Consider the following 27812-nt stretch of genomic DNA (forward strand, 5'->3'; position numbering starts at 1 on the left):
ATATAGCATCATTCACAATAGTGGAATTCATAGCTCAAGACATGGGTAAATGATATCCTCTCATTGGTATTACATGATTGATGAAAAGCAAGTGTGTCCACAGGTTGTTCATCTTTGTGATGAATGACTTTATTTCTACTTGATAGTAATTGACTTTTCATGAAAAAATTTGTAATCATTACCATGAGATAAAATAGGATCATATGGGGAGAACTAATATTATCCCGAAGAGATTTAGGATATTCTATGAGGGTAACACACTTATGACAAGGTCATTGGACGAGCACTAATCGAGTTGATTTCGTAATGCTTTGTCGTTGGGGAGAGCGCAGTCACAATACCATAGTGGAATGACTTCGTGACTAAATGAGTCTATAATTAACTGGAGAAAAGCTAGAACTTAATTTTAAATCATTTGAGCCTCAATTGTATACATTCAACCGGTCCTTCTGCTAGCTTAATGAAACCAAAAATGAATTGCATGTTGAATCAAACTGAACAGAATGAATAGAAATGGAGAAATAGAAGACATTCAAAAATGGTTATGGTTTCCTCCGAAATGGAGAAACAGAATCATTTGGAAATGAATGTGGTTTTCTCAAAATAGAAATGGAAATGGAAATGAAAGTGAGAAATGACTCATTTGAAAATGAACATAGATTTCTCAAAAATGGTCGGAAGAATGAGTTTATGTTTTTGAGCTATTTTAAAGCCTGAAAATGAAAATAAATTATTTGATCATAGTGAACAAGTTGAATGGATAAATATTAAATATATTATTTCAAAATTTTACCAAGGGTAAAATTTTCATAATGTTATCGAGTGTAAAATTTGGATGAGAAAATTATTTAATATAAATAATTAAGTTTATTTTTGGGAAATAGAAAAACAAATATTGGGTTAAATCAAATGATGAAGTATTGGGTTAAAAGCCCGGAAAGTACTTGTAATTGGACCCGATATAAAAGTGGCCCAAAAGTCCCTTATGTTAATAGGGCGGACAACTAACCCTAGTTAATATTAACTAGGGCTGTTGCCACCTATACTCCTAATTAGACAAGTAGTTCATTTTTCTAGTTGAAATAAACTTCTATAATTCAACAAGGCTTCCACATTCTCTCCTTTAAAATAAATGGCACCAATAGAGATATTTACTCAACTTTAAGATATCATTATTCTGCCTGAAAATATAGAGGCTTTTATTCTCTTAGAATTAAATATTTTCTAAAATAAAGATTTTTCCAGTTTCTATTTGAGAAGAGAATTTTTATTTCCACATAAAAAAAGAATTTCTAGTTCTATGTTTTGATTCAATTGGTTCAAGCCTACACTCGAAAACGAGAATAGCGAAGAAGATCGTTTGGTTGAAACCCGGGAACAATAATGATTCATCTATCCAAAATACAGATATAATTTCGGTCTAGGGTTTATTACTATAAATATCACAAATCGCTTCGATTTTCAAATTTTAATTTTCTGCTGTGCAAGAAAACCGTTTTCAAACTAGATTTTTTCCAATAGGAACACCCAACAACTAACTCTTTCCAAATGGACAACCACGAAACGCACCTCCACGATTTAGTTCTTCGGTAGCCTTGTGAACTAGAAAGGCCTAACTCGAACCAACGGCCTCAATCGTGCGGGTTGTTTAGATCCGATTGCTATTTCAGTTAACGGAACCCAACCAACTATTTAATTAGATATGCCAATGTGTTCTTCAGTAGATCGAATACAACAAACAATCGACTCGGTACTTCCAATTGTACCCCTATCAACACCAAATCAATGAGTTCCTTTTAACTTGATGTCAATACAACTTTATGAGATGACGGTGTCTATTTCTAAAACTGGAAAAACAACAAATACAGAATTAAAAATTTTTAAGCGCAAGTTAAAATCTCACAACTCTACTGAATTATTTATGGGCCTAAAGTTAAATGTAAACTTTAACTACTCGTCAAATTAAACATAATTAATGAAGATTTTTAATAAAGAATAAATAAATAATAATAATAAAAGAAAAGATGAGGAGGGGATAGCGCAATGATGCGCAGAATTGAAAGCAGGAGAACAAGTGGAGAGAAGCAGAATTGGAAACAAGAAGCAAATTCATTTGCCAATTGAATTCTCAAAACAATTCTAATCCTTATCTAAAAATATTAGTAAATTAAAATATTGTTTAATAAAAATTTAAAAATAATATTTTACATATAAATCTCCAAAACAAAGTAATATTCTATTGTAGTCCTTCAACTGGTTCTTCGGTCCGAAAATTTTATATTAGTCCGACCCCAACTTGTATTACTTTTTGGCCTTGGTTGTGCAACTATTAAAAAACCAAATAATAAACTCAAAATTAATGGCATCTCATTCAAAAAATAATCAAAATTAAACACAATAAATATGTAAATTGAACCTATTATTAGTGTGTGAGAGAAATTAAACTAGAATCAATATTTATGATATTTATTAATAATTATATTTATTATTTATTATATTAAAATAGAAACATTTTTATAGTGTAATTAACTAGTTTGTATATCCATGCGAGTCACAGAATAATATTGTGTTATGGGTTTGTTTTATTTAAAATTAAGTTTTAAAATGTTTAATTAAGGATATTTGTTTTAAAAACAAAAATATTTACGATATATACACGAGAGACAGCATGTTTTATTCTGTTAATCACATATTAAAATTTTGAACAAAATTACTGAATTTGTTTGTCAAGTATAAGCAAAATAATGAAAGTATAAGATGCAAATTTAGGATGAGTTTGGATGGGCGGTGCGTTTACCTGAGGTTAGTGTAAAAACAGCGGTGGCGGTGAGATTAGATACTATAGCGATACTGTAGCGTGAGATAAAAAGTAAGCTAAACGCACTGCACCGCACCTAATCGCCCATCCAAACCCACCCTTATTAATGTAACAAATATAGGCGTAAGTAAATTATAGTATTACGTGTCATGGACTAAAGTTCGTGATTATTGCACACAGAACTGCTGGAGAAAATCTAACTTGAAAACAGTTTTCTTACATTGTGAAAAAAATAAAATTTTGAAACCCAAGCTGGTTTATGATATTTATAGCAATAAACTTTTTTCCTGAAATAGTACATGTATTTGGGGCTAGATAGATCTTAGACGTTCTCAACTTACCGAATGACCTTCTCTGCTATTTTCATACCACAAACTGCTTCAAGTGTGGGCTCGAACAATTTCAAATCAAACACAAAACTAGAAATAATTTTCTTACTTTCAGTAGGATATTAAATCTCTCTCTTATAGAAACCGGTAGAATTGTTAGTTTCAGAAAATAAATTTAATATTTTGAAATGAGTTCTCACTATTTTCGAGCAAAATAACAATATCTCAAGAGTTATTTGTAACTTGTGTTTTTAGCTCTACCGGTGTCATCTATTCATAAGGAAATGAAGTGAAACCTTAATTGAATTGGTAAAATGCATTTAATGCATATTTAATAGAAAATCAATCAACTGGTTGAATTAGGAGACAGAGTGACTAATATGATATGATTCCCCTGATATGTATTATGATAAGGATTCAGGTTTCTCTTGTATTGGGTCTAATTATATGTGTTGTTTGGACTTTTAACCTAGAACTTTATAATTTAATCCAAATCAGTACATGTTCTTTTTATTTCTTAAATAATTTATTAAATTTATTTAAATTAATTAATTTTCTAATTAAATAATTTTCTTAACCGAATTCTAATTTCGTTAAAAATCATGACAATTTTACCATAAAAAATCTATGAGAAAATATATTTAATTTCTACATTCAATGGATTTCATAATGACCAATTAATTTAATTTCATTTTCGAACTTCAATTATTTAATTAAATAATTAAATAATAATTCAAAAAATCATAAATTAATTCTGAAGCCATTTCCATGCTTAGTGAGAAACCACATTCATTTTCAGATACAACTCATTTCTTTAACTTTATCATTTCTATTCATTTTTGTTCATTTGATTCAACATGCAATTCAATTCTGGTTTTAACGAGCTAGCGGAGGGCCGATTGGATATATGTAATTAGGGCTCAAATGATTTATAATTAAGTTCAAGTTTTTTGTCTATTAATTATAAAGTCATTTAGTCATGAAATCATTTCACTATAGTATCGTGACTGACCTCTCCCTAATGGCATACCATCTTGAAAGCAACTCGATTAGTGTCCGTCCAATGACCTTGTCATAAGTGTGTTACCCTCATAGGATATCCTTAATTTCTTTAGGATAAATTCGTTTTCCCAATATGATCTTATTTTATCTCATAGAAATCAATACATATTCTTTCATGAAAAGTCAATTAGTATCATATGGTAATTAAGTCATTCATCACAAAAACAAATCGTGGTCACATTTACTTTTCATTTATCATGTAATGCCAATGAAAAGATATCATTTACCCATGTATTAGGTTAGGAATTCCACTATTTTGAATGATATTACATACAGCATAAGTTGTATACCCAACACACTAGTTTTCATTTCCTTACAAATTCGAACTCAGGCTTTTACTTTGTAACGACCAAAAAATTAATAGTGTCAAAAATTGCGGTTTTGGGACCTTATTTCCATAAATAGAGTTTGTAAATGTTAATATTTAATATTTAATATTTATGTTTATAATATATTTTTATATTAAAGTTTGGTTCGTTAATTTTATCGAATTAATAGTTAATTAAGGCTTGGGGACTAAATTGTAAAATTTTAATTGATATAAATTTTTAATTAGGAAATAACTTGGGAATTTAGATAACATTTACCCAATGGACTAAAAAGGTAAATAAACCAATAATAAATAATGGTTAGTGGATGTTGACGAATAAACCACTAAGTTTAATTAAAAGTAAATTAATATAATAATTTTTTAATTAAGTTAATTAATAAAGATTAGTTAATGTTTAATCAAAGTATATATAGAAAATTGGAAGGAAAAGGTGACGAAAAACTATCATCTTCTTCCTTTAAACCACCGTCCACCATTAAAAGCCATAGGAGAAAGCTTTCGAAACCTTCATTCAATTGGCCATCAATTACAACTAAAGATGACATAGGACTGTAGAGAGAGAAAGGAAAGACGAGAACTGACGACAACTGATGCGAGCTTTCGAATTGCATCTCTATGAAATAAGATCAATCTAATTGCTACATATTCATGTTGAATTGCATGATTTAGTAAACAGATGAGCATATAATGCTTGTATGATTCAAATTGTGGTGATTAATATAGTAAATCGAGACGGGATTAAATTGAATAAAATAAAAATTAGCATTATTTAATTGATATGTGGTACTAGTATGAAATTGAGTTAAAACATGTTATATTTTGTATTGGAATAGTGCATTGAAGATGAATTGAGAATGATAGAATGCGAATTGAACAATGTGATAAAATTGGAAATTGGTGACCCGATTAACTATACAGGTTTGTATTTCAGTTTATCCGGTGACGCACTTACATGCAAGTATGATTGTTTAAGTTTATCCAATGATGAACTTATGTGCCAACATGATTGATTCGATTTATTCGATCATGCACTATGTGTGCCAGTATAATTGCTTCAGTTCATCTAATGGTGTATCTTGTGTGTCGATATAATTGCTTTGGCTTACCCAATGATGCACTATGTGTGTCAGCATCTTTCCTTTGATATATCTGATGATGCACTGCGGTTGCAACGACGGAAATGTGCAAGTGTACACAATCGAAACAAGTAATAAAGTTACAAGTAAATGTCGAGTTATCGTACCCACAGAGACTATGAAAAGGATTATTTATGAATGCAATTTAAAACACTTTGGTGAAGAAAAATATTTTGTTTTAAAAAGTGTGATTAAGAAAAATAAGATTTTAAACTAAATAACTAAAGAAATAAATCTCAAATGCACGATTGCAAAATATGATTTAATCAAGGTGACATAATTGTGTTGATTTAATTACAATTCTTTAACTTAGAATTATTAAACTCATACTTATGTTGTTACGAATAAATTCACGGCAACTCGGTAATTTGCTAACTTATGAACATATTCAGCTACCCTATGTTAATTCAATCGATTAAACAGATTTTAATAAGCAAACATGTTATGACACATACATACTCATTAAATTGAACTAATCTCTTGCACATCCCTATGTCAATTCAACCGATTAATTAAATCTAATGAGCACATAAAAGGATATGTGAGGTAACAAGGTATTCCTACCTTGAAACAGTTTAATCACAATAATCTTGCAAGTTATGCAAGGCAAGTGTATCGGCAGATACATTGCTAATTTAACCTTCAGCTACCTTAGAAGAATAAACATGCACTGATTAAGTATTGCATCCATTAATTACAATTTCAATCTGTTTAAATAATTAATTCATTAGCTACCTCACAATTGTAATGCAAGAATAACTTAGGCATGATTTTACTTATTTAAGCATTTTACTGAGGCCTATAACAGCATAAACACGATTTTAATAATTTAAGTAGATGAAATGAAATCAAACCAACACGAATTAAATTCAAGCTAAACTGATTAAATTAACCATTCCAACAAAATAAATATTCATAGATATGTTCATCATAACAACAACAAAAATTAAAGAGATAGGGAACAAGAATCAAATCCGGTGTTTTTCCGTGGCTTGACTAGGTTGCTCCGTCTTCGTTCTTTGTTGTCCTCGCCGATCAAGGCTGCTATGAACACTTCAATGTTGCTCCAAAATGGCTGAAGAATAACCCTTTCCCAAGGGGAGAAATCGGCACAAGAGCGAAGGACTTGAAATGGAAAAATGAGAGGAGAAAGTGAGAGAGGAGAGAAGAGATGTGAATGAATTGAGGTGTGCTTTGAATGATCAGCCAATGGGGGCTTTTATAGCTGAATGTGGCAGCTAAAACTTGCTAAAAATAGCAGCCAAATATCCACCCCTTCGCCGGCCATCTATGTGACAAAGTTGATGGTTTCAACTTTGCTAAATATGGCTTGGGGCAAATCCATAAAGCCACCAATTGTGGAGGAGCTTGAATGCAACTTTGACAAGTCTTCAAGGGAATCTTTGCAAGCTTAATTAATCAGCTAATAAGCTAATTTGGGTCAGCATATGGACGGTTTTGGGCTGCCCAATCCTTGGCCAGTTCAGTTCAATCGGCTCGGTTCAACTGGACCATTTTTTCCATAATTAATTAATAATAATTTATTTAGCCCAAATTAAATTGGCTATAAATTAAAATTAATTATATTATGAATTAATATACATAATTGGACCGTCTTAGGCTGAAAATTAATTCACCTCGATACTTCAAATTGCTTCTCGATTTTGTGCTTCTGGTAGTGTTTGCTAAGCTATTTTTCGCCTTTTGTGCAAATCTGTCGAAAATAACCAAAATTCATCAAAAATAATTATAAAATTAAATAAATTTCAACATGTTCATATTTTAAGTGCTATTTAATTATTTTATAAACATTAATTATTTTTCGACAAGAATTTAATCAAATTCGCATGAATTTAAGTTAAAAAGGGTATGAAAAAGTGTGTAAATTTTTGTGTCTCCACAGCCCCAAACTTAATTCATTGCTTATCCTGAGTAATGCACAAATTTTGAAAAGCATTTCTCGGAAACACCTTTGAAAAATTCCTTCAGAACATCATTTTTCCCAAAATTATGAATTTAATATACTTGTGCTCAAAGACAAGAAATTTGATAGTTATGCTACTTAAGTATACATATCGTTGAAATTAATCTCAACAACTATTATGATAGTAAAAATTAGACTAAAAACTCTTCCTAATAAAGTCATTTTAAACCTTACCAATGTGATTTGATTCCTTTTATTCAAGATTAAGTTGCAATCATTAAGTTTAACTTATGTCTTCATATGTTGTACGTAGCAATTTCTCTCCACTAATGTAGGTAGCATTGGAACTTTTGAATCAATAGGTCTTTGACAAGGTTGTAGCGTGGCTGGGCTTAAGTTTAGGTAAAAGATGATAAATTTAGGCTTTTAAACCCTAGACTCAGCTTGCATCAGACCTTTGAAATAATTACCTTCAATACATCAACTTTGCTTTCACATGCTCTTTTGTACATCTTATTTTAAGAACTCATTTTTTTTAATTTATAAATCGAGCATTTTGCTGAATGTACTACAATTTTAGAGCATTCGATACTTCTTTTCTTCTTTTCAACTCTCCCAAACTTATTTTTAAAGAATACTTCGAATAGTATTGAGTCTAGTGTTTGGGACAATTTTAAGATAGTTAAGAGAGAAGTGATGGCTAAATTTGCAAGGGTTCAAATAAAATTAGGCCATATAGTCTCAAAGTCGGGTTTCAAAGGATAAAAATTTCATCATGGTTGGCTTGAAAGGCTCAAACGGTCCAACAAAAGTTGCCTAAATCATTTTCAATGTTCCATGCTTCCTAAGATTTCACCTAGAGAAACTACTAAGTCAATTCTAAAAACTTAAACTTTCATGCACGCCTAACTTTCGTAAGGAACTAAAAATTTATGGTACGATTTGCATGCTTTATTAGAAATACCTTAATGTCATTATTAAGCTAACATAATAATTTATTGAAATAATAGAACTTTATTTATACTAAAGTTTAGCATACTTAACAAAACTTCAAATTATTGAACAAATTATATCCTAATCATAATTAAAAGAAAAATTTATTCTGAGTGGAAATAATTAAAATTCAATTTTCCGATCCCCCTACTTAAGATGAACAATGTTCTTATTGTATAAAGTGAATAGATACTATACACCAGATAGGATTCTAGAAAAGAGGAGGTGAGTCAAATTGACTGCTTAAGTACCAAGCTCTCTCTAAATCCAATCCTAGACATGTATATACCTATTGCCAAACTTTATACTTTGCAACTTGTTCAAATTTTATTTATCATTTTCCTCTCTTATTCTGCAAAAATAAAAATTCCTAATTAAACCTAATCCTAAAATGACATAAGAACAGAAATAAAATAAGGTCAAGATCCCCCCCTTTTATTTATTTGCAGACTCTTCCGAATTTGACTCATCTTTTGCTCCATCATTATTGCCTTTGCATGAATCGCTTCACTCCTTCTTCGATAATGGACTCTATGGTTCAAATATAAAATCTAGAAATTCAGGCACAAAAATAAATGGGTCATTGTAAATTTTCTTAAGAGCACTTCATATTGAGTCATCCCTTATTTTTTTAGTATCTCCAGTAAGCCTATTGTTGCCATTGCATATGCTGCATTATGTCCATCAACTTTGATAGCTCATCTCGAAGATCTGGGCGAGGCGTTTGAGCTCTAAACATTGAGGTTTCGTCATCAGGTTCAACTTCTGGTTCCAGTGGTTCCACTTTATCAAGGACTTCAGCCGATTGCATTAGTTCGATCTCTGTGGGATCTTCTTCCTCTTCTTCGAGATCCTCATTTTCTTCAATTTGCTTCTGTAGAATAGAATCTCCAGCTATTCGGTAAAGGTCCCAATCTATGATTGTGCCCTGGCTATAACCTGTCTTCTTTACGTTTGCAAGAATTTTAGCTTTCAAGCACAGAATTGTTATCGTAAAGGGAAAGTAGGCTTGGCCAGAACGTCTAATGGCACAATTCCACATCTCTCTCAAGATGATTTTTCCCACCTCAATAGTCTTTCCAGCTAAGATCGAGTATAATAAGACCATTCGCTCTAATGAAATTGTAGTCCCATGTAAGCTAAGCATAAGGCTGAAACGGATGAAATAGAACCATACCTTTGCGAGTGGTGTCAGATGTTCTCTTCAACAAGTGTGGATTCCTTACTTTGACACAATCCACTTAGAACCTGGAACTGTAAGTTCCTCAAGAATTTCTTGCAAATTTTCAGGCTTGATATTGCTCATCAAGGAAGAATAATTATCATTTTTGAAATCAAGCAATTCAAAGAACTCATTAATAGCATTTGAAGTTATTGGTACCTTGATTCTGTGAACTGGAACTTCCATCAACTCACTTGAGGTTAAATTCGCATAGAACTTGCGAACTAGTTTCTCATCCACACTAGGTCTCTTCTCACAAAACAATTCCCAATTGAGGGTTTCAGCAACTTGATGAATACGTGCCATAAAATCTTTGTAGTTTCTCTCTTTCAATGTAAAGCCTTTCTCTGGATGCATCTATTGATTTTTTAAGATACTCTTGTATCTTGCTTTGGCTTCTTCACAATGGAACTTGTTTTGTGTTTCATCAATTTGGGTGCAGGCACGAGTTCTCTTGCGAGGCATGATTTACCTGAACAAAAGATGGAAAAAAAATTATTTTCTCAAAAATTTAATTAAATAAAAATATTAATGATTCAATAAATTTAAAAATAAAATAATTAAATAAAATTAAAAATTTAGGAGAGAATTCGGTCTTACCACCTTTTTTTTTAAACTCTTAAAAAAAATAGTTAGAAAGCAAAAGAGGTCGAAGGGAAGTAGGTTGGAGGATCTGGCTAAGGATGGGTGAGAGGGTGGTGTCGTTTGGGTGTGTAAGGTAGTAGTGCACAGTAGGCCTTGGGAGTAAGCAGCAACGCGTGTAGGCTAGGCTGGATGTGCAAACAGCGTGTGGATCCTCGTCGAGCAGACCTGGCGTGAGTGCGCGCAGGACATGGCCGCAGGTAGCAATACGCGAGATGAGGGCCTAGTGTGGGCAACAGCACGAAGTAGGACGAAGCGCACAATGCAGCGTGCAATAGAGGCAGGTGTGCACGAGGTGGGCGTGCATCATGCGATGGAGCTGGGCTACTTGGTGCTTGCTGGCTGAATGGCTGCTAGGCTAGAGGGTTCGGCACTTGAAGGTTTTTGGTGCTTTAGGATTTTGAGTGATAAATGATGAAGAAGGTGGTATTTATAATGAAGGGAATAAGACTTAAAGTAGAATTCTTAGAGAAATTTAATAGCTAAAAACTCTAAGTTCTAATTCTAACCGAGGTTAACAACAATTAATAATTAAATATATGCATATTAAATTATTAATGCTATTAATTTATTTAAAAATAAGATAAACTAATCCTAATTCTATGCTAAATTGATAAAAATTAATATATTAATTATAATAGATATAATTATATATTAAAGATTATCAAAAAAAATTATCAAATAAAATATGATTAAATTAACACGAATCCTAACTCTATATAAAGTTGACAATAATTAATATATATTTTAATGGATATAATTATATATTAATAATTATCATCTTTGTTTTTTAACTAAAAACATTTATTCTAGAAGCCTTTTGAAAATATTTACAAAAAGACTCATCTAATTTTTATTATTTACAAAAAGAGAATTAAATTTTAAAAATACTTCAATTAAGTCCCTAGACTTAATGAAAATTTGAAATTGAGTTGCAATTTAAAACTTCGATCAAAATTGATCCTTTTGTTTGAAAAACCAAAAATTTAATTTTATTTAGGGAATAATTTCTAGGAAAATTATGTTAAAATCAATTCCCAAGAAAGATTAGAGGGGTCACAAGAGGTCCTATTTAAGTTCCAATCTCCTAGACAGAATTTATTTCAACATACTAATCCCGAAAATATACCCTAAATCATTTATTAAAAAGGAAAATAAGAAAATTCAAACATCTTATAAAATGAACGAAATTTGATTCCATTCAGTCTTATCTCTCCAGTAATGTTCCAGACGCTGAGCATTAACTTGAAAATTACCTCCCTTACCTTGGAGTTCAACAACTCTATATGGATGGACGTGATGAATTGTAAATGGACCGGACCAACGTGATTTTAATTTACCCAGAAAGAACCTTAATCTGGAATTAAATAACAAGACTTGTTAACCTGCTTCAAATTCTCAAACTTGAATATGCTTGTCATGCCATTTCTTAAGTCTCTCCTTGAGTAATTTAGCATTTTCATACGAGAACATTCGGAATTCCTCTAGCTCATTAAGTTGGAGCATCTGTTTCTCTTTAGCAAGCTTCGAATCCAAGTTGAGTTGTCGTAGGCCCCAGTAAGCTTTGTGCTCTAACTCTAAGGGTAGATGACAGGCTATCCTATAGGCCAACCTATAGGGTGACATCCCTAAAGGTGTCTTGTATGTTGTTCTGTAAGCCTATAAAGCATCATCCAATCTTTTGGACCAATCTCGTTGGTTCAGGCAAACTACTTTCTCAAGTATGCCTTTGATCTCTCTGTTCGCCAGTTCAGCTTGCCCATTTGTCTGCAGACGATAAGCTGTAGCGACCTTGTGTTTCACTCCATGTTTATCTAATAACCGTTTCAACCACTTGTTCACAAAATGGGACCCTTCATCACTGATAACAGCTCTTGGGGTTCCAAACCTTGTGAAAACGTGTTTCTGTAAAAAATTTCTTACAACCTTAGCATCATTTGTCGAATAAGCTTCAGCCTCGACCCACTTAGACACATAGTCTACTGCTACTAATATGTACTTGTGACAAAAAGATGGCAGAAAGGACCAAGAAAGTCAACACCCTATACATCGATTTTCCACTAGACAAGTGATCTGCTACTTGATTTTTCCACTCCCTTTCGATCTTGAATTTTTAAATCGAACTATTAAAATAGAATAACCTATCGGATCAACCTCGGCTTAGCATCTTTCTTAGAAAGTAAGTACTTAATTGTCGAGTGGTCCGTATAGACAGTCACTTTGGTACCTACAAGGTAAGATCGAAACTTTTCAAAAGCAAACACAATAGCAAGTAACTCTTTTTCTGTTACCGTATAATTCAGTTGAGCTCTTGTCAGAGTTCGACTTGCGTAGTAGATGGGATGAAAAACTTTGTTCCTATGCTAGCCCATGACAGTTCCTATCGCGAAGTCACTTGCGTCACACATCAATTTGAATGGCTAATCCCAGTCTGGCGTGACGATTATGGGTGTCGTAACTAACCGACTCTTTAAATATTTGAAAGCCTTTAAGTATTCCTCATCAAACTTGAACGTTGAGTCCTTCTCCAATAATCTGCATAAGGGTTTAGCAATTTTGGAGAGTTCCTTGATAAATCTTCGATAGAAACCAGCGTGGCCTAAAAAGCTCCTAACACCCTTTACAGATGTTGGAGGTGGGAGTTTTTCAATAACATCTACATTTGCTTTATCAACCTCTATTCCATGTCTTGTTATCCGATGCCCTAGAACAATCTCTTCTCGTACCATAAAGTGGCACTTTTCCCAGTTGAGTTCTAGGTTTGTTTCTTCGCATCGCCTTAGTACCTTCACTAGATTGGCTAAGCAATCGTCATAAGTATCTCCAATACTAAAAAATCATCCATAAAAACTTCCAAATACTTCTTAACCATATCAGTAAAAATAGACATCATACATCTTTGAAATGTAGCAGGTGCATTACATAAACCAAATGGCATGCGTCTAAATGCAAATGTACCGTACGGGTAGGTGACTGTTGTCTTGTGTTGATCTCCTGGTGCTATTGTAATCTGATTATACCCCGAGTATCCATCGAGAAAACAGTAGTAGTCTCTCCCCACGAGTCTATCCAACATCTGATCCAAAAATAGAAAAGGAAAGTGATCTTTCCCAGTCGCCTTGTTCGGCTTTCGGTAGTTTATGTAAATTCTCCATCTCGTAACCATTTTAGTCAGTATCAACTCGTTATTCTCATTTTCAATGACCGTGATACCTCTTTTTTTTGGCACGCACTGGACCGGACTTACCCATGAACTGTCTGAGATGGGGTAAATTATACCCTTATCTAACCACTTGATGATTTCTTTCTTTACTACATCCTTCATGATAGGGTTCAGTCTTCGTTACCCATCAATAGTCCCTTTTTCGCCATCTTCAAGGATAATCTTGTGCATGCATAAAGATGGACTAATTTCGCGAATATAGGCTATTGTCTATCCAATAGCCTTCTTAAATTGTTTTAATACAAGGATGAGTTTCTTTTCATGCTCACTAGTTAATTCTGCTGAAATAATCACAGGCAGAGTAGAAGTGTTACCTAAATAAACATATTTCAAATATAAAGGTAGCACCTTGAGTTCTAATTTAGGTGGCTCCTCGATTGACGCTTTTGGTTGGGCATAATCCCTTTTCTCTAATTCCAAAGATTCAAAACGCGATTGCAGATTAAATCCCTTTTGATTAGCTTCTAACAACGTTAAGTATTCATCCTCATTTTCATCATTCAGAGGATCTGATGTCAAAATTTGTTCCAATGGATCCTCAACATAGTTGAGCTCCTTCTTCACTATTAAATCCTCTAAATCAGACACTGCAAAACAATCATCAATTGTGTTAGGAAATCGCATAGACTTAATAACGTTAAATGTTACCTGATCATTCTGAATACGCATAGTAAGCTCGCCCTTTTGCACATCAATAAGGGTCCTTCCGGTTGCTAAGAACGGTCTTCCTAAGATAATTGGCACTCCTTTGTCTACTTCAAAGCCTAGGAGAACAAAATCATCAGGGAAGATAAATTTATCTATACGTACCAATACATCCTCGATTTTTCCTTCAGGATGTGCTAAGGATCGATCTGCTAATTGAAGTGTAACCGTAGTTGGTCTAACTTCACCTATCCCCAACTTCTTAATTATTGACATTGGCATCAAGTTAATACTCGCACCTAAGTCACATAATGCCTTACCATAATATATTGCTCCAATGTTGCAATGTATGGTAAAACATCCAGGATCCTTCAACTTTGGGGGTAATTTGTCTTGAAGATATGCACTACATTCCTTCATTAGAGCTACCGTCTCAAATTCTCTAAGTCTTCATTTTTTGGACAGGATATCCTTCATGAATTTGACGTAGTTCGGCATTTGCTCAAGTGCTTCAACCAACGGGATGTTGATATGAAGTTGCTTGAGTACGTCTAGGAACTTCTTGAATTGAATCTCTTGCTTCTGCTTTTAAAGTCTTTGAGGGTAGGGTGGTGGTGGTTTCTTTACTGGAATTGGTTGATTCATCTTCTGTGGCAATTCTGCATCTAACGGAGTTGTCAGTTGATCAGAATTAGCTGGTTCTAAAATTACCTTATTGGGTTTTGCAGATTTCGGTTCTTGTGAAACTGGAATTTCAACACTCGGCTGAACTTCCTCTAAATCTTGAGTGTCAGCTTGCTCCTTTTCAGCTTCGATGGTGTTGGGCTCTACTGTATTTTCACTCCTTAATGTCAACGCTTTGTAATGTTCCTTCCCCGGATTCCTTGGATTCTCTGTATCACTAGGTAAAGCACCTGGTGATCGGTTTCTGAGTTCAGTTGCAAGCTGGCCCATTTAGTTTTCCAGGTTTTTCAATGTAGCTGCTTGGATTTGGATTAAAGCATCATTCTTGGCCATGTATGCCTTCAACAGATACTCTAAGCTATTGGACGGTTCAGCTTGGGTTGGTTTCTGAACTTGTTGGGGAAAACTAGGCGGCTGGGTTGGTCTAGGTTGGGCGTAAGTGTTACTGATTCCAGCCTCTTGGTTATTCTATGAAAAATTAGGGTGATTTCGCCACGATGGGTTATAAATATTGGATTGAAGTCCTTGCCTTCCTCGATTTTGGTTCTGGTTACCTATGTAGTACATGGATTCTGGGTTTGATGGACATTCTTCAAACAAATGTCCTTCCCCACAGTAAACACAGGCTATATTTTCAAATTGGGTTGGTGGTTGTGTTGCAAAACTGTTAGACCTATTAGTAGTAAGGTTTTTTAACATTGAGGATATTGATGATACCTAAGATGCGAGTGAAGTAAGAGTGTCTACTTCATGTATTCTAGCAACTCATCTTCCTGACGCTGCTCAATTGGTTGGCCATTGGTAATTGTTGCTGGCAATCCTCTCAATGATTTCATAAGCCTCGTTATAAGACTTAGAAAGGAGAGCACCATTAGCAGAAGCGTCCACTACCATCCTTGTGTGAGCATTAAGACCATTATAAAATGTCTTAGGTTGGATGCAATGTGGGATTCCATGATGAGGGCACTTTCGTCATAACTTTTTGTATCTTTCCCATGCGTCATACAAGGACTCATCATCCATTTGTTGAAAGGCAATGATCTCGTTCCTCAACTTAGCATTCTTGCTAGGCAGGAAATACTTCATAAGGAATCTTTCTACTAACTCTTTCCATGTGAAAATTGTAACACCCCTCACCCATATCCAATGTCAGGATAGGGTTTGAGGCGATACCAGACTTAAACCTTTACCAACATACAAAATCGGGTCACCAAATTTTGCCCAAATTAAAACTTTTCAAACACATGCGTACCGTCCCTTATACCGGCCTTCGAGGCCTAAAACATACATCGGGGCAGTTCGGGACAAAACTAAGAACATTCAATAAACTTTGGCCAACTTAATAAATTCTCTTACTTTAGTGAGTCACATGCTCTGTGGGTGGGGCCGTGTGGTCACACACGCCCGTGTCCTCAGCCCGTGTAACTCTCTGTTTATGACATCAGCATGCATTTAGGGGCACACGGCCAAGACACACGCCCATGTGTCTAGCCCGTGCTCGAAACTAACTTAAAAATTTTAGGTGCAGGGGACACATGGCCATACCACACGCCAATGGGGGTGATCCGTGTGTCACACGCAGCCTAAACACACGCCCGTGTGTCTACCCGTGTGGACCTTGTAGGGCTATTTTCCAAGCCGTTGGTCACCCTCTATCAACCAATCACACTTATAGGTTATCTTAATACATAATAAGGCTAGATTATACACTTACATATAACCTTAATAAACCTCATTGCATGTAAACCTCATATCATCGGTTTTATACATGCTAGGTTAATTCCCTTTTTGTATTAAGGGTTTCCATGTCTCATTGACACATTTAAGATTGGCTCATTCTTATAACTCCTTGCCAATTATAGTCAAGCCATCCCATGTAAACATAAACATGCATATATTTGTAGGTCATAGCCTACTTCAAAATGAGCCAATTCTCGTGGCCATATACAAATAGATGTGTACATCTTTACATGTCCTTATTATGGCTAATCAAATGACATATCTAACAAAATAAACCAAGAGCCCTATACATGCCATTGAACAAAATAAAAGTGCCTATATACCAAAGCTAGACTAGTTGATAATATGTTGACTCTCCAACCGTCTTCCAATCTTTACGAGTCCTCGAGCTCGGTAAGATAGGGAAAAGAAAAGGGTAAGAATTTACATGCTTAGTAAGCCCGAATTACTGGAAAGTAAACTTACTGATTAATTAGCATACAATCATATTAAGCAAATAAACCAACAAGAATGAAATAGTTTCCATATCACATGCATTCAATCAACAAGTTAGTCACAATAATAATGCACCATGTAATTTGTCCTCGTTGAGTTTCTAGGAAGTCTCGATGGATTATCCATTATCCGTCAAGTCATAAGAATGATCATTTCAAGTATGCACTCCCGCAAATCTCACATCTTACAGAGGGATTACCAGTCCAAGCTAAATCTCCCACATCATAAACTCATAAGGTGACGTCAGGATTACTAGTCTAGGCTAAATACCCTATAGTGACAAACTCCCTTAATGAGTTCGAATCTGAATTACCAGTCCAAGCTAAATTCAGACCCTAATCGGATTACCTGTTCGAGCTAAATCCACAATCCATACATATTCTTCGAGAGGCTCGATCACTCAAGGAACACCCGTCCGGCCTAGATCCTTTTTATATTTGAGATCAACGGATTACCCGTCCAGGCTAAATCCTTTTTGCAACACATGCAGGATCTCAAGTCATGTAAGCCATGGTTTATCCATCAGATTTCCTTTTCAACCTCAACCGGGACATTTATCAACATGTCATTATTAAGGATGTATTTCATAGATTTTCATGCCATCATCAAATGAAATTACCACACATTCATAAATCATTCAATTAAGCATACTATGAGTTTACTTTAAGTTATTCGAACTTACCTAGTACTCGTCTCGGTATCGTGTTTCGGTTATTCTGAAACCTTTCGTTTTCCTCGATCGACCTCCGAAATTTTTTCCTCAGGGTTTATAACAATAAAAATAAATCATTAACACCTCACATTGTACTTTTTGAGTCTACATTTCACTCCCGGTCCAAATGATCGTTTTGCCCCTAACCTTTCACATTTTTATGATTTAGTCCCTAGGCTCGTATCATGGAATGCATGCAATTTCTACATTACCCAAGCCTAGCCGAATGTTCTTTCCTCTTATGGCAGCCCACATTTTTCAGTTTTTTCACATCTCTACCTCACATTTTACACCTTTTGCAAAAAGGTCCTTTTAGGGGTTTTTCATGAAAATTACCTAGGAAAAGATGTTTAACACACATCCAACTTCCATATTCCTCCACAAACCATCAAAATACAAGTAATTCATACATGGGTAAATTTATAAACATGAACCCTAGCATGAAATATGGGTAGAAATAGAGAGAGTAAGCTATCGGGATTTTAAAAATACGAAGAACATTAAAAACGGGGCTTGGGAGCACTTACTATTGAGCTTGAAAATGTTGAAAACCCTAGCTATGGTGACTTGAGAATTTCGGCTGGACAAGGAAGAAGAATGGTTGATTTTTGGCTTCTTTTTCCGATTTTATTTCATTAAATTGCCAAATGACCAAAATGCCCTTAAGCCCTTTCTTTAAAATTTCATCCATACAAGCCCATTTTTGTCCAAAAACTTAGAAATTGGGAAATTTTCTCCTTAAGACCTTAAAATTAATATTCTAAAGCAATTTCATACAAATTTATTCTAAAACCCAAGTTTTGCAATTTATTCAATTTGGTCCCTAATGTCCAATTGGACACCTTACTCAAAAAATTCCTTCATGAAACTTTAACACATGCATTTTATCATATTTTAGACCTAATAATAATCATAAAATAAATATTTTGATGTCGGATTTGTGGTCCTGAAACCACTGTTTCGACTAGGCCCTATTTCGAGATGTTATAGAAATTGAGTTCGGTGGCAAGGAGTTCAACCAAGCTCGAGCTCTGTCCTTCAGTGAATATGGGAATAGCTTCAATCATAATGCATCTTCGGGTACTCCAGCTAATTTGAAGGAATCGCTCACCTCCATAAATAGTCTTAAGTGTAGGTGAAGATCTTCGTTAGGCATCCCACTAAATAGGCCCACTGTCTGAAGCATCTGGAACATGACTGGCTTCAGCTTGAACTATTGTGCCTCAATTTCGGGTCTCCTAATACCCGGATTAAGATCATTAAATACTGGTACGGGATACTGTAGTAAAGCTCTATCCCTATCATCAGCAAAAGGATAGGATTTTGAGCAGGGTTTGCTCCATTTCCTTGGATCAGATTTTTGAAGTTCATATCTTTGATCCTTCTCTGATTTGCTTGTCTTCTTCGCTATCGGAAAGTTTGTTCAATCTCAGGGTCTACAGGGAGTAGGTCAATAATTTGATCAATACTCATAAACACCTAAAATAATCACAGAAAAATTAATTAAATTAAAAATTAAACAGGAAAAACAAGCCAAAATGTTAAACTAACAAATTCAAAAATAATGACTTTTTAAAATAGTCCCCGGCAACAGCGCCAAAAACTAGGAAGACAGAAATGTGCAAGTGTACACAATCACAACAAGTAATAAAGTGACAAGTAAATGTCGAGTTATCGTACCCACAGGGACTGTGAAAAGGATTATTTATGAATGCAATTTAAAACACTTTGGTGAAGGAAAATATTTTGTTTTAAAAAGGGTGATTAAGAAAAATAAGATTTTAAACTAAATAACTAAAGAAATAAATCTCAAATGCATGATTGCAAAATATGATTTAATCAAGATGACATAATTGTGTTGATTTAATTACATTTTTTTAACTTAGAATTATTAAACTCATGCTTATGTTGTTACGAATAAATTCACGGCAACTCAGTAATTTGCTAACTTATGAACATATTCACCTATACAAATCCATTCATCTCTTAACATATCCCTATGTTAATTCAAACGATTAAACAAATTTTAATAAGCAAACATGTTATGGCACATACATACTCATTAAATTGAACTAATCTCTTGCACATCCCTATGTCAATTCAACCGATTAATTAAATCTAATGAGCACATAAAAGGCTATGTGAGGTAACAAGGTATTCCTACCTTGAAATAGTTTAATCACAATAATCTTGCAAGTTATGCAAGGCAAGTGTATCGGCAGATACATTGCTAATTGAACCTTCAGCTACCTTAGAAGAATAAACATGCACTGATTAAGTATTGCATCCATTAATTACAATTTCAGTCCGTTTAAATAATCAATTCATTAGCTACCTCACAATTGTAATGCAAGAATAACTTAGGCATGATTTTACTTAATCAAGCATTTTACCGAAGCCTATAACAAAATAAACATAATTTTAATAATCTAAGTAGATGAAATGCAATCAAACCAACACGAATTAAATTCAAGCTAAATTGATTAAATTAACCATTCCAACAACATAAATATTCATAGATATGTTCATCATAACAACAACAAAAATTAAAGAGATAGAGAACAAGAATCAAATCCGGTGTTTTTCCGTAGCTTGAGTAGGTTGCTTAGTCTTCATTCTTTGTTGTCCTCACCGATCAAGGCTGCTATGAACACTTCAATGTTGCTCCAAAATGGCTGAAGAATAACCCTTTCCCAAGGGGATAAATCGACACAAGAGCAAGGGACTTGAAATGGAAAAATGAGAGGAGAAAGTGAGAGAGGAGAGAAGAGAGAAAAGATATGAATGAACTGAGGTGTGCTTTGAATGATCAGCCAATGGGGGTTTTATAGCTGAATGTGGCAGCTAAAATTTGCTAAAAATAGCAGCCAAAGATCCACCCCTTGTCCGGACATCTATGTGGCAAAGTTGATGCCTTCAACTTTGCTAAATATGGCTTGGGGCAAATCCATAAAGCCACCAATTGTGGAGGGGCTTGAATGCAACTTTGACAAGTCTTCAAGGGCTTCTTTGCAAGCTTAATTAATCAGATAATATACTGATTTGGGTCAGCATATGGATGGTTTTGGGCTGCCCAATCCTTGGCCGGTTCGGTTCAACTAAACCACTTTTTCCATAATTAATTAATAATAATTTATTTAGCCCAAATTAAATTGGGTATAAATTAAAATTAATTATGTTATGAATTAATATACATAATTGGACCGTCTTAAGCTAGACATTAATTAGCCTCGATACTTCCAATTGCTTCTCGATTTTGTGCTTCTGGCAGTATCTGTCGAGCATTTTTCGCCCTTCGTGGAAATCTGTCGAAAATAACCAAAATTCATAAAAAATAATTATAAAATTAAATAAATTTCAACATGTTCATATTTTAAGTGCACTTTAATTATTTTATAAAAATTAACTATTTTTCAACAAGAATTTAATCGAATTCGCATGAATTTAAGTTAAAAAGGGTATAAAAAATGTGTAAATTTTTGTGTTTCCAGCGGTGCCAGATTGAGATTTAGATTGACTAATTTGTGTATCCATATTGAAATTCATGTCAGGTTAATAGAGTTATATAAACATGATTTCATTATAGGGTTGATTGAAATGAAATTTGATTTGATTTTGTATATTTACACACATATGAAATGTGATATTCTATACGATGTGAAAGACCATAGGAAATGGCTAAAAACATGCCCTAGGGACCAACTATGTTAAATGTGCTTATAAATTTGGAAATGATAGAAATGTGATATGAAATAGTGATCATAGTAAATGAATAAGCATATGTTCATATAGATGACAATGTGAATTGATTAAGTTGTATAAAATATGAATGAAAATGAAATTAAACATCATATTGGTACATAAATGTATATGTAAGCAATTGAATTAGATATGTTACATCTTTGTTAATAGAATGAATGATACAAATGTTAGTTTGATTATCAAATGGAATGTTGTAGGAGAATGATATTCCTACATTGAATACGCTTATTTTGTGGCTTGTAATATGGAAATTACAACTGAGCGTAATTGCTCAGCATGATTTTTTTTCTACATGCACAGGTATAGTATATTCCAGATAGTTTGAGCAATTGATCCAGCGTCCAACAAGTGATCCCCGACTTAGCAAATTTTGTACATTCCATTTTGTTTTAAGTATGACATGTACTTAGGTTGAATAATTTTTGGTATACTATGATACTTATAAACCTTAAGAGTTGGAATTGGCATTTTAGAAGTGAATATATGCTTGAATTGTGCAAATTAAGTTATCATATTATTTGCTAAGGTATAAAGTGTGGGATGTTGCTAGTGTATATGTTAGTGAATGTATATATGCATGTATACTTATGTCAAGTAGACTATTGGTTAGTTAATAGAGTTGCTTAGGTGTATGTGATGAAAATGATAAAATGAATGGAATATATAAATGTATGAAAGATATTATGATCCAACTATGAACTCATTGGAGATTTATGTTTGGCTGAAAAATGTGTTTTGGTATGTATATTGGTTTTTTGGAGCTTGCAGGTTGATATCTATTTAGCACCAGTTAGAAATAGTGTGGCACGTCGTGAAATTGAGTAAACATTGTTATGACGAGATCAGGTTACCATGCCACAATGCAACGTCGAGCATGGGTCGTTGCAACAAGCAACCAAGTCAATATGTTGCATCGCAATGAGGAACCCCCTAACTTTGCAACATCAACCTAAAATTTTGTAAACATTACAATTTAGTCCTAATTCAACCTCAGGTAGCATTAAAGCTTTCGTAAGCTCGTATAAGACCCAAAAATGATTATGTATCATTTCATATACTTGTTTTACTTATAATTAAATGTTTAATGTTGTGAATCAGATTTTGATTTGATCATAGTTGCTCTGACAACAAATGTGACACCTTATAGTTTGAACTGAGTGATCATGTCAGGTATGGGGTGTTATATACTTACATAAAAGTATACGATCCACTCATACATAGGTAATCATCCACTCAGGATTAAGGTATGCTACACTATGAACATCACAAGTGAATAAATGGATAAATAAATTTAAGATCTATTCTTCTTGGGTCCAGTCCAATGTACTATCAATCCAATCAATCACATCTATGTCTCTATCTTCTAGGAGTCATTGGCTTCAATGCCTAAGACAAAACATCTCCTCAATTGGACTTGATAAATGGCATATTAGTCTTTCAATCGGTTTGCTCATTTTTATTAAACTAAGGACATGTTTAGGATAGTCTACAAATACAAGTTATCTTCCTGTATTATGATTGTCGCGTGTGAATATGGTGTGCAAATTGTGCAAGTATACACATCAAACAAGTAATAAAATGATGAGTGAGATCATCTCCATAGGGATTGGATAGGTATAATTTGATCGAGTTATTAAACTTGATTAATGCTAAAGCAAAATAATAGTGAGAATGTAGTAGAAATATGAGAGAATGATGATGTATAAAATGTGCAAAAAAAAACAAAACAAGAATGTCACGACAAAACAACTATAGAAAGAAGATTAAGGAATTGTAATGTTGATTAGGATGGCTGGGATTACTGATGCATCTACCTTCTCTAACTATTAATTGCAGAGCAAAGTCTTGAACAATCTATTGCTCGACAGATCTCTATAGTAGTCTGCTTCTTTCGAGAGTAAAACCTTAAGTTATATCCCCTAAAGCACTATATGTCTATAAACTTGAGTTCAGTTACCAGTAATATTTTCTACCATTCTTCATATAAGGCAAGGCTCTATGTCTAAATGTTGCTGTGAGTAAAGAATTTTATCATTCACTCATATTTTTCAATGCTTATCTAGCTAACCTAACCCTGTTGGAATTAAGTTATTTTTAATAACCTATTGCACAATCGTCAATATACAGCCTGTTTAAAGCATGAAATAGCATTGAATAAAATAGCGTAATAATTCCAACTTAAATTGTAAACATTAATAGAAATTAAAGGGTTCAGCAAAGTAATCCTGAGTCTAAGAGATTTAGCTCATAGTTGATAAGAATCAAATGAGAAATTCTAAGATGATAGCTTTCATCTATCCAGCTCTCAACATCAGCAGCGTAATGTCTTACAGCTACCAAAGATAATGCAGTCGTTTTCTCCTTCTTTAGCCACCTTCCTACTTGGTCATTCCTTTCTTTCTTGTCAAAAGCTACTACCCCCTTTTCTATCTAAAAAATGCTCTCTTTTCTAGGGTTCCCCCTTTGGCTTTTATATGTTTGACCTTCTAGGGTAGGTTCATCAGCCTATAATCATTTCTTTTTTTTTAGGTGGATTTATCTAGTACAAGCACAACTGGGGCTGAGAATAGTACGCACTGAGAGCTAACTAGGCATCTTTCAGGCATTTCCACAGCATTTGTGTTGGCAAACTATCCAAAATTTGTCACGGCAAACCTTCAAGCCTCTACTCCTTTTCTTACACTCTGCACCTATCCATCAACCACCAAGCAAGTCCTTCCCACAAGCAATTAAAAGCAACATGTAATAACACTTAAGTACAATTCAAGTTCTTTAATACAATGCTCTAAAAATACCAATGCAATATCCTAAAATGCAACTAAACTCACCTAATTTCAAGCAAATAACTAAGCCTGAGGTCATGAAATATAAGTCTTTTCAAAAGTTATCAACAATCCAACCATGAAATACCAATTAGTAATAGTTAAACACTAGACAACCAATGAGCTAATATTTTCTTCTATTTTTCTTACATGCAAAAATCACATGATGCCATTATATAAAGGATATTAAGGTAATTCATGGATAATTTTATTAACCAATCATTTCGAAAAAAAATACAAGTGTACAAATGAATGTACTACACTTAAGGCACCAGATCCAACAGTATCTCGCTTGGCCTAAAGAACTAGATGAGTCATATTCCACATTCTCATGCTCTCCACTTGTTTCTCAAAACTCCTAGCTAGTAGAGTCTTGGTAACGGGTCCGTAAGGTTGTCCTCGGATGCGACTTTGATTATATCCATGATTCTATATGCAACTACCTTATGATATGATAGTTTCTATCAATGTGTTTCATTCTTTTATGGTTTCTGGTTTCCTTAGTATTAGTTATTGCCCCACTATTGTCATAGTATAGTGTAATAGCTTTTTTCATACCAAGAATGACTCAAGATTGTAAGGAACTTTCAAAGCCATATTGATTTTTTTGTAGCCTCAAAAGTAACCAAATATTCAACCATCATAGTGGATTCAGGAATATAGCATAAAAGTGTTTAAGTAAGTGAGTAAGTGAAGAAGTTTAAAATATGTCTATGATAATTAATGAAGTTACATTAAGTAGTATCATGCCAAGTAGTAAGATAATTCTTATGAATGTTGTTATTTATTTGCATGCAAACTTACTAAGCTTAATGCTTACCCCCTTTATTTTCCTTCTTTTTATAGTTTTTTCAAGCTCACTTGGGATCGTAAAGTACGTCGGAGGTCCGGCCACACTATCACAAGGATTATTTTGGTATAACTAGAGGTTTCATTTTGAGTATGGCATGTATAACATCGTAGCCATTTTGTGTGTATGATCTTATGATATGGCTAATGAATGGTATGTAAATTCTTGATAATTATTAGCTATTGGAATGGCTAATCAAGGACATGTTTGGTGTTATGTATGCCTAAATGCTAGTTATTCCATGGAAATCATGAAAAAGGTGAAATTAGCTTTAAAACAGTATCGAATAACAGTAATGATATGAATTTGAAAAATCAATAAAAATAGTATAAATGGATTTAGATACTGAATTAGATATAAAATTAAAGCTTATTGAGTCTATTTTCATGTGAAAGAAATAGAGTAAATAAAGAAGTTGTATTTTATGAGATATTAAATTTTGGTGAGACAGGGTCAGAGTGATTTCTGAATCCCCTATTCTAACTTTATAAATTCACTAAAAATTGTATAAAAATAATTAGGAGTTATACTTTATATGTATAGATTTCTTATTGAGTCTAATTTTAATATAAATAAATTTCATGGTTATTTGATTCTGTATAGGGAGAAGATTAATTCGTAGTGAACAAAGGTCAGAGCAGCTGAACACTGAAATAGGGGAAAATTTAACTAATAAAATGTACTAATTGGCTAAACCAAAAATTCTGAAAAAAAAATTAGTCAGAATATATACGAGTCTACTTTCAGTTAAAATTTACGGATTTGAATTTCAAGTTTCATAACTCGAGTTATGATTTATTTAGTGACTATGACGCAGATGGACAATTTATTTATGAAAGATGAAATAAATTGTTTTAATTTGTTTAAGGGATCGAAAAATTTTTATTGATTCTGGTTTGTTCTCGAACCATTTTAATTTCATGTTTTAGGGTCTCGAGAACCCTTTTTAGGGACATAATGAATGAATGAAACTATATTAATTTTAAAATTAAATTTTTATGCCCCGAATTTGTAAGCTAAGTCTGGTAACGCGTCGTGCTCGACTCCGGCGATGGTCTCGGGTAAGGGGTTTTACATTTATTGGTATCAGAGTAAAGGTTTAGTTTGTTCTCAGAATATTTAGTATGATTAAGAGTCTAGCTATACATGTCATACTTATATGTTGATAGTGTAATGACTCTTGACGATTTTAAAATGTTTTCTTTTATAGTTATGGATCTCAAACAAGCTGGTGCAGATGATGTAAAGAGTAATGCACCGGCTCCTGCAGAAGGGACGGTGCCACCAGATAGTAGTGAAAGGCCCGTTACAGTTAGTCAGGGAGGAGGGACTCGAGAAGCCTTATTCCAAGCTATGAACGAATGGTTTGCCGAGTTCGTTCGTACGAATTCGACTATTAGACCTCCACCCCCTCATGATCATCAGACCACCCATGTAGCTCCCCCAGTCACAGGTACGGTTATAAGATAAAATCCACCAGTTGATAAAATCAAAAAACAAAGAGCCGAAGAGTTTTGAGCTACAAAAGATGATGATGCAGAAAAGGCAAAATTTTGGCTCAAGAATACTATCAGAGTCTTTGATGAGTTATCCTGCACACCTGAGGAATGTATGAAATGTGTTGTATCACTTCTTAGAGATTCGGCCAACCATTGGTGGAAGACACTTGTATCAGTTGTACCGAAAGAGAGAGTCACTTGGGATTTCTTTCAGGAGGAATTCCGTAAAAAGTACATCAGTCAGAGGTTTGTTGACCAAAAAAGAAAAAAGTTACTAGAGTTGAAATAGGGCAATATGACAGTGACTGAATATGAGCGTGAGTTTATTAGACTTAGAAATTATGCTCGAGAGTGTGTGCCTACAGAGGCTATTATGTGCAAAAGATTTGAGGATGGGCTTAATGTTGATATCCGATTGTCGGTTGGTGTCCTAGAAATAAAAGAGTTTGTTGTCCTAGTTGAGAGAGCCTGTAAGGCAAAGGAGCTGTTAAAAAGAAAGGGCAAAGTTGAAATTGAGACGCAAGACACAAGGAAAAGACTAATAAGCAAGTCATTTCAATCTTCATCCAAAAGGCCTAGAGAGTTCTCTACTAGATCTAATTTTTCAGCTGGATATTCTAGCCGAAACAGAGGCAGAAGATTTATGAGTCTGAAAGCTCAGACCACTTTGATTGTAAGTGTTGGAAGTGCTCAGCCTGATAGACCAGAATGTCCCCGATGTGGTGCACCAGACCATTTTATTCGGGAGTGTCCCGAGATGATTAAAAGAAAAGCAATACTAAGTGTAAGATCAGGCAACACTCCTGTCAGAGGTAGACCACTGAGAAATTTGAGAGCTGGGGCAAGTAATAGAGGTGCATCTAGAGATTCAGCAGTAAGGCCAGATGTTAGAGCACCTACGAGGACCTATGCTATTCGTGCTC

The 27812-nt window shown here is 33.9% G+C and overlaps 1 non-coding gene across 1 annotated transcript; it reads left to right on the top strand.

Moving 5' to 3' along the window:
* The first annotated feature begins 15958 nt into the window (after nt 1–15958).
* Nucleotides 15959–16065, top strand: LOC121209040 (small nucleolar RNA R71). The gene has a single exon (XR_005904158.1). It is a non-coding gene; the product is annotated as a small nucleolar RNA R71 (small nucleolar RNA).
* The last annotated feature ends 11747 nt before the right edge of the window (nt 16066–27812 follow it).

The sequence above is a fragment of the Gossypium hirsutum genome, chromosome A10, assembly GCF_007990345.1.
Source record: "Gossypium hirsutum isolate 1008001.06 chromosome A10, Gossypium_hirsutum_v2.1, whole genome shotgun sequence".
Classification (NCBI taxonomy): domain Eukaryota; kingdom Viridiplantae; phylum Streptophyta; class Magnoliopsida; order Malvales; family Malvaceae; genus Gossypium; species Gossypium hirsutum.